Raw genomic sequence first — 10,718 nt, forward strand, 5'->3', positions numbered from 1 at the left:
GATCTCATTCCTAATAATATCGGCAAAAAAAAAACATTTTTTATATTGGGCAGGTAGCACTACTCAGAGACGGGGTCCTCCTGGCTGGATCATCTTCCCTCAGTGAGCAATAGCCTACTTCACTTTGTTCTGCCTTTAGTTTGGAATCTTCAAATTTGGGTCCTGTGTGATCTATTTCCTATTAATAACACCCACAAACAGTCCCAATTATTATACCGGCCAGGTGGCCACTTCAGAGACTGGGTCCTCCTGGTGGGTCATCGTCCCTCAATGACCTGTATCCTACTTCACTTCGCTCAGCCTTTAGTTTGGGATTCATAAATTCCAGCCCTGTGATCTCTTTCCTTATAATAACATCAGCAACAAGTCCCAGTTTTTATACCGGCCAGGTGGTCACTTCATAGACTGGGTCCTCCTGGTGGGTCATCATCCCTCAATGACCTGTATCCTACTTCACTTTCTTCTGCCTTTAGTTTGGGATCTTCAAATTTGGGTCCTGTGATCTCTTTCCTATTAATAACATCCACGAAAAGTCCCAATTTTTATACTGGCCAGGTGGGCCACCACAGAGACTGGGTCCTCCTGGTGGGTCATCATCCCTCAGTGAGCAATAGTCTACTTCACTTTGTTCTGCCTTTAGTTTGGAATCTTCAAATTTGGGTCCTGTGATCTCTTTCCTATTAATAACATCTGCAAAAAGTCTCAATTTTTACACAGGCCAAGTGGCCACCACAGAGACTGGGTCCTCCTGGTGGGTCATTATCCCTCAATGAGCAGTATACTACTTCCCTTCGCTCAGCCTTTAGTTTGGGATTCATAAATTCCAGCCCTGTGATCTCTTTCCTTATAATAACATCAGCAACAAGTCCCAATTTTTTTAGCGGCCAGGTGTCTGCCTCATAGACTGGGTCCTCCTGGCTGGGTCATAATCCCTCAGTGACCTGTATCCTACTTCCCTTTGTTCTGCCTTTAGTTTGGGATCTTCAAATTCCGGCCCTGTGATCTCTTTCCTAATATCGGCAAAAAAAAAAACATTTTTTATATATCGGGCAGGTGGCCGCCCCAGAGACTGGGTCCTCCTGGTGGGTCATTATCCCAATGAGCAATAGTCCACTTCCCTTCATTCTGCTTTTAGTTTGGAATCCTCAAATTTGGGTCCTGTGTGATCTCTTTCCTATTATTAACATCCACGAAAAGTCTCAATTTTTATGCTGGCCAGGTGGCCGCCTCAGAGACTGGGTCCTCCTGGTGGGTCATTATCCCTCAATGAGCAGTTTCCTACTTCCCTTCGCTCAGCCTTTAGTTTGGGATTCATAACTTCCAGCCCTGTGATCTCTTTCCTAATATTAACATCCGCAAAAAGTCCCAATTGTTATACTGGCCAAGTGGCCACTTCAGAGACTGGGTCCTCCTGGTGGGTCATCATCCCTCAATGAGCAGCATCCTACTTCCTTTTGTCCTTCCTTTAGTTTCCCACATGGAAGAAAAATTTATATTTAAAATATTTTAAATATATTTTAAAAAAACATTGTTTATTTTTCCCAAATATATTGGAAATATATGTGAAATGCTACAATTTTGGCCATATTCAATATATTTCTAAATTTTTTTTCCCCTAAATATATTGGAAATATATTTTTCTTCCATATGGGTTGGAATCTTCAAATTTCAGCAATACGATCTCTTTCCTAATAATAATATTGCTACCAGGTCCCATTTTTTACACTGGCCAGATGGCCACCTGAGAGACCGAGGCACATGACTATGATCCCCAGTTGGAGGTCATCATTGACCATCCACACTCCCCCCCCACATGAACAGATTCTTGCTTCCCTTTGGTTTTGCCCTTAGTTTGGGATGTTCAAGTTTCCTTATGATCTCTTTTCTTTTAATAACATTGGCATGGAAACAAGTTCTATTTCTTGTATTGCGGGCCAGGTGGCAACCTTTAGAGATGGCCTCCTGGTTGGTCTCATCATTGACCAGTATCTTAGAAGCTGTATTCTACTTCCCTTCATTCTGCTTTTTGTTTGGGATCTTCAAATTCCGGCCCTGTGATCTTTCCTATTAATAACATTGGCAACAAATCCCAATATTTATAACAGCCAGGTGGCTGCCTCAGAGACTGGGTCCTCCTGGTTGGTCATCATCCCTCAATGAGCTGTATCCTACTTCCCTTTGTTCTGTCTTTAGTTTAGGATCTTCAAATTCCGGTCCAGTGATCTCTTTCATATCAATAACATCCGCAACAAGTCTCAATTTTTACACTGGCCAGGTGGCCACCTCAGAGACTGGGTCCTGCCGGAGGGTCATCCCTCAATGAGCTGTATCCTACATCCCTTCGTCCTGCCTTTAGTTTGAGATCTTGAAATTCCAGCCTTATGATCTCTTTCCTATTAATAACATCGACAACAAGTCTCATTTTTTATGCTGGCCAGGTGACAACCTCAGAGACAGAGGCACAAGACTGTGACCCCCGGTTGGTGGTGGTCATTGACACCCCTCCCATGAGCAGTGTCTTGCTTCCCTTTGCTCTGACTTTAGTTAAGGATGTTCAAGTTTCAACAATACTGACCTTATGATCTCATTTCTTTTAATACATTGGCAACAAGTTCTATTTTTTATATACAGTGGGTACGGAAAGTATTCAGACCCCCTTAAATTTTTCACTCTTTGTTATATTGCAGCCATTTGCTAAAATCATTTAAGTTCATTCTTCTTCCTCATGAATGTACACATAGCACCCCATGCTGATAGAAAAACACAGAATTGTTGACATTGTTGCAGATTTATTAAAAAAGAAAAACTGAAATATCACATGGTCCTAAGTATTCAGACCCTTTGCTGTGACACTCATGTATTTAACTCAGGTGCTTTCCATTTCTTCTGATCATCCTTGAGATGGTTCTACACCTTCATTTGAGTCCAGCTGTGTTTGATTATACTGATTGGACTTGATTAGGAAAGCCACACACCTGTCTATATAAGACCTTCCAGATCACAATGCATGTCAGAGCAAATGAGAATCATGAGGTCAAAGGAACTGCCTGAAGAGCTCAGAGACAGAATTGTGGCAAGGCACAGATCTGGCCAAGGTTACAAAAAGATTTCTGCTGCACTTAAGGTTCCTACGAGCACAGTGGCCTCCATAATCCTCAAATGGAAGACCTTTGGGACGACCAGAACCCTTCCTAGAGCTGGCCGTCCGGCCAAACTGAGCTATCGGGGGAGAAGAGCCTTGGTGAGAGAGGTAAAGAAGAACCCAAAGATCACTGTGGCTGAGCTCCAGAGATGCAGTCAGGAGATGGGAGAAAGTTGTAGAAAGTCAACCATCACTGCAGCCCTCCACCAGTCGGGGCTTTATGGCAGAGTGGCCCGATGGAAGCCTCTCCTCAGTGTAAGACACATGAAAGCCCGCATGGAGTTTGCTAAAAAACACCTGAAGGACTCCAAGATGGTGAGAAATAAGATTCTCTGGTCTGATGAGACCAAAATAGAACTTTTTGGCCTTAATTCTAAGCGGTATGTGTGGAGAAAACCAGGCACTGCTCATCACCTGTCCAATACAGTCCCAACAGTGAAGCATGGTGGTGGCAGCATCATGCTGTGGGGGTTTTTTTCAGCTGCAGGGACAGGACGACTGGTTGCAATCGAGGGAAAGATGAATGCGGCCAAGTACAGGGATATCCTGGACAAAAACCTTCTCCAGAGTGCTCTGGACCTCAGACTGGGCCGAAGGTTTACCTTCCAACAAGACAATGACCCTAAGCACACAGCTAAAATAACGAAGGAGTGGCTTCACAACAACTCCGTGACTGTTCTTGAATGGCACAGCCAGAGCCCTAACTTAAACCCAATTGAGCATCTCTGGAGAGACCTAAAAATGGCTGTCCACCAACGTTTACCATCCAACCTGACAGAACTGGAGAGGATCTGCAAGGAGGAATGGCAGAGGATCCCCAAATCCAGGTGTGAAAGACTTGTTGCATCTTTCCCAAAAAGACTCCTGGCTGTATTAGATCAAAAGGAGGCTTCTACTAAATACTGAGCAAAGGGTCTGAATATTTAGGACCATGTGATATTTCAGTTTTTCTTTTTTAATAAATCTGCAACAATTCTGTGTTTTTCTGTCAGTATGGGGTGCTATGTGTACATTCATGAGGAAGAAGAATGAACTTAAATGATTTTAGCAAATGGCTGCAATATAACAAAGAGTGAAAAATTTAAGGGGGTCTGAATACTTTCCGTACCCACTGTATATTGGCCAGGTGGCAACCTCAGAGATGGCCTCCTGGTTGATCTCATCATTGATCACTTCCCTTCCTTCTGCCTTTAATTTGAAATGTTTAAATGTCAGCCCTATTAGCCCTTTCTTAATAACATTGGCAACAAGTTCCATTTATGTTCCTGGCCAGGTAACAACCTCAAAGATGTTGGCACATGACTATGACCTCCTGGTTGGTGGCTGTCATTGACTCCACCCATGAGCATCTCCTTCTTTCCCTTTGCTCTGCCGTTAGTTCAGAATGTTCAAGATTCTACAAATACCAGCCTTATGATATATTTTCTTTTAATAACTCTGGCAAAAAGTTCTATTTTTTATATTGGCCAGGTGGCAATCTTAGACACAGTTGCATATGACTGGGTCCTCATGGTTGGTCATCAAAACTGCCCCCCTCCCGAGCAATTTAGTTTGGGATCATTAAATTCCAGCCCTGTGATCTCTTTCCAATTTATAACATTGGCAACAAGTCCCATTTATGTTACCGGCTAGGGGACAACTTCAGAGATGGAGGGACATGACTATGACTTCCTGTTTGGTGGCCGTCATCCTCCCCCGCCCCCCATGAGCTGAGTCTGGTTTCCCTTGGTTTTTCCTTTAGTTCGGGATGTTTAGGTTTCTACAAATGTCAGCCTTGTGATCTCTTTTCTTTTAATAACATTGGCAACAAGTTTCATTTTTTATAACGGCCAGGTGGCTACATCAGAGACAGCTGCATGAAACTGTATCCTCCTGGTGGGTCGTCATCATTGACCTCCTTAATCAGCAGTATCCTACTACCCTTAATTCTATCTTTAGTTTGGGATGTTCAAATACCAGTCCTCAGATCTCTTTCTCATTATTTATTTGGCAACAAGTCCTATTTCTGTTACAGGCCAAGTGACAAACTCAGAGATGGAGACACATGACTATGACCTCTTGATTGGTGGTGGTCATTGACTATGAGCAGCATCTTGCTTCCCTTCATTTCGCCTTTAGTTTGGGATGTTAAAGTTTCTACAAATGCCTGCCTTATGATCTCTTTCCTATTAATAACATTGGCAACAAGTCTCATTTATGTTACTGACCAGGTGGCAAACTCAAAATAGCAGCATAGGGCTCTGGATGCTGAGTATCCTCCTGGTTGGTGGTCACCATTATCCCCCTCTATGTTTCCTTTTAATCTGCCTTTAGTTTAAGATGTACATCTTGAGTTCTCCATTCAGGTTGTCAACTTTTCTGGGATAAAAAACCCCACCCTTATGAGCTCTTTCCTTATAATGCTGTTGGCAACAAGTCCCATTTTTTATATTTGCCAGGTGGAAACCTCATAGGGAGCTGCACAAGACTCCAGGTGCTGTATGTCCTGGTTTGTGACCACCGTTACCCCATATGAGCAACATCGTTCACCTCTTTGTTGTGCCTTTAGTTTAGGATGCACGTCTTTTTTTTTTTTTGGACATTGTGAGCTCTTTCTTAAATAATACTATTAGCAGGAAGTCCTATTTTCCACTGGTGACCAGATCGTCATTGACCCCCCCCCCCCCTTCAGCAGTGTCTTCATTCTCTTACTTCTGTGTTTAGTTTGGGATGCACATACTAAAGTTCTCAAAACCAATCAGGTTGTCACCTTTACTTGTAATAAATACCACCATATGATCTCTTTCCTATTGAAGCCCAATTCCAGGGTATTAGCAACTCACTCTCTCACCCTTTACCTACAGTGGCATGACAATTCTTTCCTCTTCTTCTGTTTACTTCAAGGGGTTTTTCTTTGGTTGTCAACATCACTGCCTTGCTTGATGTGGACACCTCATATTGGGGGAGGCGACGCTTCCAGTGGCCAGGTCCTCTCTCATAGGTTCCAGAGGCAGGAGAACTGCCTCTGCAGGAGATGACCACCAGAAAACATTTTTCACTGGCCAGGTGGCAACCTTAGAGATAGCCATTCGGGCATGGGCACTAGACTCCAGATGCCGTGTGCCCTCCTGGTCAGTGGTCATCCTTGACCCTCCTCTCAGGACTTGTTTCATGACCAGGGTCACCTGCTGGTGGCACTGTTGTTCCCAGAGTCAAAGGGTGCAGTTCCGATGGCCACCAATGGGTGTCTCCCAGCAGCCAGGCTTTTGGAGTAATTAGGTTGCACCTGATGTGAGCTGCTGGGTAGTATTTATTCCCGTCCATAACTGAGGTTCAGTGCTTCAGTGTTCTTCCTGCGAGCCGTGTCCCTGCCTGAGCCTGAGCCTTGTTCCTGGTTTCTGTAGCTGATTCTGTGGCCTGCGCCCTATACCCTGTTCCCTGCTTCCAGCTCCTAGTACCTTGCTCCCTGCTACCCTTGTTCCCTGTCTCAGTCCTGACCTTGCCCTGCTTATGTGTTTTCCCTTCTCTTTGTACATAGGTAGATTATCATTTGGGTCTTTGTACTGTTTATTGGTGTTGGTGTTGGAAGTATATTATTTGTTGAAATAAACTTCATTTTAACTCATTCAGCCTGGTTCCTGATTTTGTGGGGTAAAGTCCACTGATCTGATCACCCTTGCTGGATACCCCCTATGTGCAGTGTGTCCCTTCCATTTGTTCTGCCTTTAGTTTGGGGTGCACATCCTAAGTTCTCCACAAACAATTCAGACTTTCACTTCTTTGGGAAAAATACCCAAATATGACCTTCTTGTAGCATCGGCAGCAAGCCTCAGCTTTATCCGTAAAAAACGTTCCGCTTTAGAAGATGCTAAAAGGTCTGAGTCACCGACTTGCAATATGTATGTTTATTGAGAGTCAGACAACATATCTGCGTGTGTACATAGCGCTGAACTGTGGGTGTGTCCAAATTGAACTGACATTGGGAGGGTTTTAATGCCTCATTTACATAAATGTATTGTTCCGTACATCTGTGAAAAAAGCCATCTTTACCCACATAATAGGCACAGGTGTTCCATGCAGATGTGTTCAGACAGCCTGTTAAAATCATAGACAGGGATGTACAGTCAGGGATGCACTTGGAGATCCATGCAGCTGCATGCCTTGTGCCCCCCATTCTAGTAAAGAGAGCCTACTCTGCTCTTCGTCAGTAGAGTGCAGGGGTGAGGAATACGCAATGCACAGAGAAGGGTTAAGGAGTCTGTAACCTACAGAGTGTAGGGGTCAAGAGTAGGCATGAGCCTAAGTTTCGGTACAAACACAAATTTAGACCAAAGTTTGACTATTCAGTTGTTCATTTGTATGTCAGAATGCCAAACATCCTATGCAATAGCGGTATCTCTACCACCAACTTCCTTCATGTCAATGTTTGGTAAGGAAGCGGTGGGTGGGCAGGTGGGCACCTTCCAGGTCTTTAGCAACTGGTAGCATCACCTGGCCCCATCTATTTACTGGTCAGGAATCCCCAGCAATGTAAACATTACAGTGTTTCTCTTGGCGAATATGCTGCCCCCCCCCCCCCCCCAGTAGTGAGTCTGGATATAACCTAAAAGACAGCACTGTGCATGGTTCAGTCCTATTTCTGTGTTTTCGGATTGGCACTTTTAGGTCTGGAGGCTTCTTATTGGCATCCCTTGTGTTTAATCGAGTACCCCCCTGTTGAGAAATAATGACTTACATCTACTTTGTTGGGAGTTATACCATACAGTGCCTTGCGAATGTATTCGGCCCCATTGAACTTTTCGACCTTTTGCCACATTTCAGGCTTCAAACATAAAGATATAAAACTGTAATTTTTTGTGAAGAATCAACAAGTGGGAGACAATCATGAAGTGGAACGAAATTTATTGGATATTTCAAACTTTTTTAACAAATAAAAAACTGAAAAATTGGGCGTGCAAAATTATTCAGCCCCCTTAAGTTAATACTTTGTAGCGCCACCTTTTGCTGCAATTACAGCTGTAACTCACTTGGGGTATGTCTCTATCGGTTTTGCACATTGAGAGACTGAAATTTTTGCCCATTCCTCCTTGCAAAACAGCTCGAGCTCAGTGAGGTTGGATGGAGAGCGTTTGTGAACAGCAGTTTTCAGTTCTTTCCACAGATTCTCGATTGGATTCAGGTCTGGACTTTGACTTGGCCATTCTAACACCTGGATATGTTTATTTGTGAACCATTCCATTGTAGATTTTGCTTTATGTTTTGGATCATTGTCTTGTTGGAAGACAAATCTCCATCCCAGTCTCCGGTCTTTTGCAGACTCCATCAGGTTTTCTTCCAGAATGGTCCTGTATTTGGCTCCATCCATCTTCCCATCAATTTTAACCATCTTCCCTGTCCCTGCTGAAGAAAAGCAGGCCCAAACCATGTGTGATGTTCTGGTACCTCTGGTACCCTTATTTCCACATTTCTCTCTTAATATTGCGTCCCATCTTGCTATCCAAATGGAACGCATACACCTTTAAGGGCAATGACGTCATCGCCGGGCGCCACTATGAGCGGCTATTTCAATCGCCGGCTTTCTCTCACTCATTGCTCGTTCAAACCGCATGTTGCCTTGTCTTGTCCAATGCTGCCGGAGCTTCAAGCTATTCCCCTTGCCTGAACAAGACCGGAACCTCGCTACCGATCCAGTATCTCGCTACCGGATTACTCCATTACTCTTGGACCTTGCTACTACTAACCCATCTAGTGATAAGTACCCCGCAGGGGATTCCTTCCTCAAACCTAACTTTCACTATCTACTACTGCATACTAAAGGGACTATTACTATCTAAGCTATTTCTATCATCTGCATAGATTGCTAGCTCTTGGGACTACCATCACCTATCATTGCACTAGGTTACTCTCTCTTGCATACTTCATCTGCTGTCCCCTACCACCTGTTACTATACATGATTGCTAGAACCTATCTGCATACTACCTATCATCACCTACCACTCTCCTGAATACTACTACTAAGTGCTCACCATTCTATTGCCTGTCTCTCACCTCTATTCTATCATATACATTCTATCACTCCAGGAACATCATATTGAGTGTATGTATATTTGCATAACAGGCTGTACACAGTGATGAAGTCCTGAGAGTTGGATATGTTGTTCAACACATTCTCTACATGACTACTGAGTGTAATAATTCTGCAGCTGCAAATCCATTCACTAACAAAAAACGCATGAGCGTTTCAGATTGAACGAGCCTTACAAAATATGGATTCAGCAGAATTACCCACTCAAGTAATGCAATTAAAACAACAAGTAGATGCATTGATACTTGCTCTTACAGAGGTAAAAAACGAAAATCAGGCTTTAAGACAGCAGGTTGGCCGTCTTGCACAGCTCTCTGCTGCTCAGCCCCGTGAGCCTAAGATAAACCCTCCTCTAGTGTTTACTGGTGATCGGAGTAAATTTCGTGAATTTAAAAACGCATGTCGATTGCTATTCTTGTTGAAACCTCATACCTACCCCACTGACCAAATCAAAGTCTGTACCACTATTTCCTATCTGACGGGTGATCCCCGGGCCTGGGCAGACTCTCTCTTTGAGAAAGATGACCCACTTCTTAACTCATATCCTTTATTCCTAGCGCAACTCGCTAGTTTATATGAAGACCCCAATAGGCAGAGTACTGCTGATACCCAATTGAGGGCTTTAAAACAAGGAAGGAGACCTGTTGAGGACTTCGTGGCAGATTTCAAAAGATGGTCCCTTGATTCAGGGTGGAATGACACATCCTTGCGAATGTCTTGCTAGGGGGACTAACAACTTAATTTTCTAATCCTTATCTTTTTATTCATTTGACATTACAGTGGGACCAAACTAGGATCACCACCAAGGCTATGGTCGACACAGGATCTTGTGGGAACTACATTGATACTTGTTTTGTTACCTTAAATAAAATACCTATTATTTCAAAACTTAAACCTATCTCTGTTAGTTTCATTAACGGTATTCCGTTATCCTCTGGTCCCATCACTAATCAGACACAGGCACTCCTTGTCACTGCTGACGGGTCTCATGTGGAGACCACCACTTTTGATGTACTGACCTCACCACATTTTCCCATTATTTTGGGACTTCCCTGGTTACACATACATCAACCAATCATCGATTAGAAAACAAGAACTCTAACCTTCTCTTCTCACTACTGCGAGACCACGTGTAATCTCTCATAACATGGAAGGATCCTGTCTGTGGTGTCGGATGAGATTATACCAATATGTTATCAGGATTTGTCGGAAGTCTTCCTTGAGAAAAACGCTCAAGTGTTGCCTCCCCATAGGGACTATGATTGTTGTATCGATCTACTCCCTAATAGCAAATTACCTTTCGGTCATGTTTATCCTCTTTCACAGGATGAACTCTCTCATCTCAAGGAATACTTGGATGAAAATTTGGCGAAAGGATTCATCAGACCTTCTACTTCCTCCACTGCTGCAGGACTCTTCTTTGTCCGCAATAAAGATTCAAGTCTCAGGCCTATTATTGATTTCAGACAATTAAATACCATTACAATAAAGGATCGTTATCCTTTACCTCTT

Source organism: Pelophylax lessonae (genome assembly GCF_965119305.1).
Source record: "Pelophylax lessonae genome assembly, chromosome: 1".
Classification (NCBI taxonomy): domain Eukaryota; kingdom Metazoa; phylum Chordata; class Amphibia; order Anura; family Ranidae; genus Pelophylax; species Pelophylax lessonae.